The sequence below is a fragment of the Columba livia genome, chromosome 1, assembly GCF_036013475.1.
Source record: "Columba livia isolate bColLiv1 breed racing homer chromosome 1, bColLiv1.pat.W.v2, whole genome shotgun sequence".
Classification (NCBI taxonomy): Eukaryota; Metazoa; Chordata; class Aves; order Columbiformes; family Columbidae; genus Columba; species Columba livia.
Window position 1 is genome coordinate 54776831 of NC_088602.1, and position 6016 is coordinate 54782846.

The following is a 6016-nucleotide window of genomic DNA, read 5'->3' on the forward strand; positions in this document are numbered from 1 at the left end:
CCAGGCAGGTTTTGAATGTCTCCAGAGAAGGAGGCTCCACAACCTCCCTGGGCAGCCTGTTCCAGTGCTCTGTCACCCCCACTGAGAAGAAGTTTCTTCTCAGTTTTAAGCGGAACCTCCTGTGTTCCAGTTTGTACCAATTGCCCTTTGTCCTATGACTGGTTGTCACCGAGAAGAGCCTGGCTCCATCCTCGTGACACTCACCCTTTATATATCTGTAAACATTTAATGAGGTCACCCCTCAGTCTCCTCTTCTCCAAGCTAAAGAGACCCAGCTCCCTCAGCCTTTCCTCATAAGGGAGATGCTCCACTCCCTTCATCATCTTTGTTGCCCTGCGCTGGACCCTCTCCAGCAGTTCCCTGTCCTTCTTGAACTGAGGATCCCAGAACTGGACACAATATTCCAGATGTGGTCTCGCCAGGGCAGAGTAGAGGGGAAGGAGAACCTCTCTCGACCTTCTAACCAACCCTCTTCTAATACAACCCAGGATGCCATTGGCCTTCTTGGCCACAAGGGCACAGTGCTGGTGCCTGTACCCATTCACAAAGCAAACTTTCAGGCGTCTTCCCGCCTTGATAACCAGTTGTTCCAGAGGTTGTGTCCTGTAGCTCCAGAGGCAAACTCTCAGGCGAGGCCTGTATTCATTGCAGTGCAAACTTTCAGGATTCTTCTTTCCCTGACAACCGTTCACTCCAGAATCTGTATTTTAGAGCTCCGAAGGCAAACTTTCAGGGGAGGCCTGTACCCATTTGTGAGAGCAAACTTTCAGGCATTCCCTCCCTGATAACCCTTCGCTCTGGAATCTAGTTTAAAACTCCAGAGGCAAACTTTCAGGCAAGGTCTGATAACCATATGCAAAGTAGACCTTCAGGAGACAAAATATTCAGGAAAGAAAAAAAAATTAATGGAGTGGAATAGCATGAGGGCTGGCTCAAGCTGGGTACCTGCTCAGAGGTCCGCCTGAACACAGGAAATCATAACGGAGCACTGCCTGCAGGCATTTAGGGTGGCTCCACAAAGGGATTCTCGCCAAAACGGCAAGCAGGGACGAGCTTTCTCTGAGAGTTATCTCAGAGATAACTGGCAATCAAGATGACATTAATGACATTGCGTTTGTTAGAACTTAAAAGCACTACAAGATATGCATATTAAATTAAGCCTTCTTAATCAAGAAAAAACATTAATCTCTTAGTAGAGAGAACTTCTATCTGAACTATCTCCATACATCTAAAGCTAGAACTTCTGTTGTCTCTGATGCACAAGATGTGTTGAGGAGATGGGAAAGTGATTCTCACCCTTGTTTCAAGAAGACCTGGCACAAACAAATTCCCAAACTTGGAGAGGTGGGGAACCATGTTAATGCTGCACAACAAGGTGCATTCATGCCAGCCCACTGCATATGGACAAGCTGTGTCTGTCCCTCACTGCTGCTGCCTGCAGAAGGCACCTACCATGTCCATGTCATACTTGCTCCTTGGCCAGTGTACCTGTCACCACCCAGCATCTGCTCTGGTGCGGTCTTCAGCTGACCACGTGTTTCTCCATGCAGAAGACCTAGGGAGCTGCTCAGCATCCACTGTAAAGCCCCACTCAATTGGCTCTGATTCGAATGGGAGAGTTAGTTAGTTTCTACTGTAGGTAGCTACATACTTCATAGAAGAGGTCAATAGGATGTCACGTTGCGCTGTCACTCATCATCTGCTTGAAGGATAATCTAACTGTTCATGACATCACTGGGACTTTGCAGGACCGATCTTGAATTAATTCATAGAATCATAGAATGTCTTGCATTGAAAGGGACCCACTAGAATCACAGAATCACAGAATGTTAGGGATTGGAAGGGACCTCAAAAGATCATCTAGTCCAATCCCCCTGCTGGAGCAGGAACACTTAGATGATCATCAAGTACAACTCCTGACCCAGCATGTGACAGCCCCGCAGTTCACACCATGTGTCTGAGGGCTTGTCCAGTCTCTTCTTGAACACTGTCAGGCTTGGGGCCGTGACACCTCCGTGGAGAGCCTGTTCCAGTGCTGCACCACCCTCTGGGGGAACAACCTTTTCCTAACATCCTTTCAAAACAAGTCATTTTACATTCTGACTGCCTTTGAAGTCTTCTTGCTCATTTGACATGACAAATACTTTGGAGCCACATCTCACTTTTGAGCTGCAGATCAAGTGGCTTTTGATCCAGCAAGTTCTGTGTAAGAAATCAAACTGAGGCCCTAGTCAATACACTCCATTAAGTGTAAAGGTGTCCTAAAGATGTCTGCTTTAGGACAGCAGCAATAGCTTCTTACTCTTACGCAAACCATAATGGGATCATAGCAATTTTTTAACATGAAAAGATGCAATAGAGCTACGTAAATTCAGAGGAGCTGAATACCAAATATGGTGTCTCGTGTTTGAGTGGGTGGCCTCAGTATCTCTGGCTAGTTCTTGAAGACAAGCATTTACTACTCTAATGTATGTCAAAAGTGACTAGGAGAGTTCCCAGCCTAGCTCTCCATGAGTCAGCTGGCATGTGCCACGGAAAAGAGCACTGGTGAGTTATACCACAGGAAATTAGAAGAAATCTCTGGCAATGCTATGGGCACGAAGCATCCCGGGACACATCCACACAGACTTCTGACCCAAAGCAGCCTGGCAAAGCTGCTGGAAACAAGCATGGCACAAACGGTCCTGGGCTCCTGGTGGACACCAAAGTGACAAGGAGCCAGCACAGTGGCCTTGGCCAAAGGCAGCAGTGAGTGGTAGTCTAGGCTGCACAAGGCAAAGTATTGCCAGCAGCTGGAGGGAGGTGACCCTTCCCCTATGCTCAGCGCTGCTGAGGCCAGGCCTGAAGTGTTGTACCCAGGTCTGGGCTCCCAGACCCACAGACAGCACTGCGGTTACAGTAGGGTGCTGTGTTGACCTGGCACTGTGCTGGCAATGGTTCTGTGCCAACACAGAGTCTCACAGATGAGAGCCAAACTCCTGACCAGCGGGACAACTTGGCACTGGGACATCCTTTGGCAGACTTCCACCAGCCATCTGGCCACTACCTTGCATCCAAAAAGTGTGTCCTACAGGAGGCTTCTCCTGGCCTCGTCAGGATGGGTCAGGTGAACTGCTGCTGTGGCTCCAGGTAGGCGCCCATGCACGGCTCAGAAACACCCCAGAACAAACAGACCCCACAGCAGCTCATTTTCTCATGCCCGACACTGTCTGATCTGCAGGGACAAGCCTGAGCCCATGCACCAGTGCAGGTCCATCACGGCATCACACAAGACACTGCTACAGCAGTGCGTGTGGGTGACCCTGGGCTGTGCAATGAGGAAGAGGGACCTCCTCCTCTTCAGGGACACCTTGGCCATCACCAAGCACCAGTAAGATTTGCAGAGCCCAGCTGCCTTTCCTCCCAAGCCCTGGCACTGCCACCAGGGCAGGGATACCCCAGGAGCAGCCCCAGGCCGCCAGCACCCTGCTGCTGGATACACCCATGGCCGTGCCTGTGGCAGGGCGATTTGGGACGGCAGCCAGCGGGCTTAGCCACCTCCAGGCCACTCTCTGCCACTCCTTTCCAGCAGACATGGCAGCGCCCCATGCCCACAGCTCTGCCTGGCCCTGGGCCAGCTGCAGGTGCTGGGCAGCACCAAGGGTGCAGCCAGTGATGCCGCTGAGGAAGAGGATGGCAAACATGCCACCTCACTTGTCCTTGTCTGGCCCTGTGGCTCATGTGTCATCACTTTCCAGTGAGTCTCACTTCCACGTGCCACAGCAGGGCTGGGCAGCACCTCTGTCCTGCCCCACAGGGCTTCGTCCTGTCTCTGTGGCCATCCCCACGGGGACAGCCAGGCTGTGCTGGTACTCAGCTCTGCTCGCAGGCAGGGGAGCAGCAGCATTCAGGCTGTGTCTCCTCTCTTTCTGCAGCTGCCAGGCAGTGAAGGAGCTCTGGCTCAGCACTCTCTTTGGGTAAGCCATGTGTGGCAGTGCAATCTGGGGGAACTCATGCTCACAGCACAGGTGCTGTGATGCTCTAAGGCATCATAGCCCTACCACAGCTGTTAGCTGCTCTTGAGTCGGCAAAGCTGGTGGAGCACCTTCACGTAGCTGTGTCCAGACAACTCGTGCCCAGCCCTGCCCTCACCACTGCTGCTGCTCTCCTCTCAAATTCCAAGCGGTACCCAGCTGCTTCAGGGCAGCGTGGAAGTGCTTCCCGGGCTGGCAGGGGAGGGAAAAGGCTGCTTGGTTCTCACACAGCTCTTTCTTTGCCCCTTCCCCGTGCACAGACCACCAGAAGGAGTGGAGGTAGACCAGGTCACCAATCTACCCTCCTTCAAGGCACTGCTGAAGGAGCAGAGGGCCTGCAATGCTGTGAGTGTCCCTCCTGTTTCTGCTCTCTCCCCAGAGGCTGTTCCAGCCCAGCAGCAGCTGCATCACTTTTTACCTTCTTCTCTGATGCGGAGTAGCGGCCCCCACCCATCAGCCCCTCTGGCAGCAAAGCTGGAAGTGACCAGTTGGCTGGTGAGTTTGGAGTAGATGAGCACAGGATGGCCCTTCCCTCCTCCTGTTGCAGACAGGCACTCATGCTGCACTGGGGCTGCCGCTGCCCTTCCCACACGGTACGTCTGTCCCCGTTATTCTGCAGCAGGACAGACCTGAGCCCCCCAGGGTCCCTTGTTCCCAAATGACGCTTGTCGCGTGCACCCAAGGGTGGGGGACAGTGATGAAAGGCTCCAGGAGCACTGGCCTAGTGCTTCTGCTCCATGTCTCTTTGCTCTCTTCTCCTTGGCAGAAAGTGGAACCTGCAGCAGGAGGAGGTGGCTGCCCTGGAACTTTGTGTGGCCAGGGACCTCAACTGCTGCAAAGGAGCCGTCGGGCTCTGCCCACACAGGGCTTCTCTTTGGCCGGCCCCTGACAGCAATATGCAGCCAGGACGGCGCTGCACCCCAGCCCATCCAGGTAAGCAAGCCTGGCCAGGGGGTCCCCATCCCACTGGCTCCTCTACAGAGGCAGGGTCCCCATCAGAAACACCCCAGATGAGTCTTGGGGACAAAGCGTGCTCCTCTCCACAATCACCCAGCTCCAGCTACTCTCTGTCCTGCCCCAGGGAGACCTGCAGACTCATCCATGCTCACTCCTGCCCCTGAGGAAGGTTGGCCTGTCCCAGGGTCTGTTTCCAGCCCAGCAATGTCCTCCTCTCTCCTCTGCAGGACCTGCTGGCTCTGCTGCACGAGCAGGGCCCATCCACAGAGGGGATCTTCCGGCTGGTGGCCAGCGAGCGTGCCTCCCGTGAGATCAGGGAGGCCCTGGACTGTGGAGCAGAGGTCCACCTGGCAAGCCAGCTGGTGCACCTCCTGGCCATCATCCTGAAGGTAAGCCCTGCTGACCTGGAGTCCGGCAGCTCCCGGCTCTGGCTCTGGCTCTGCTGATGGGCACCTGCCAGAGCAGGAGCCCAAACGCAGGAGCTGCTCAGCACCCAGCGTGCTGGGGATGCTGCCTGTGCTCCCAGCAGCAGTGCTCACAGCCTCACATGCAGCCCTTGCCATTGCAGGATTTCCTCCACAGTATCCCCTCCAAACTCGTCCATGCAGAGCTCTACCAGCAGTGGATGGACGCCCTGCAAAAGACCAGCAGGCAGGAGAGGCTGGCAGGGCTTAAAGAGTAAGTGTGGCCATCAGCCTGGCTGCTGCGCAAGGACTGGCACAGCCCGCTGCTTGCCTGCAAAGCCGCAGCCTTCCTGAACATACTGTGTTTTCGGCCACCCAGCTCTTGCTGCTGCTGTGGGCTCAGCATTTTGGGGGTAAAAATGGCACAGAAAAGCACTTCTCTCCTTGGAGCACTGCCTGCAGGCATTGGGGGTGGCTCCACAAAGGGACTCTGGCCAAAAGGTCAGGCAGGGCGGGAGGTGGCCATATCTCAGCCAAGGTAGTCCCTGTGCTGTAGAGCCGGCTTGGCCAAGAAGCCTTCCCTGGGGTTGGCCTGGCTTACATCAGCATGGGACACCTGTCTTGACAACACCTACTTCATCT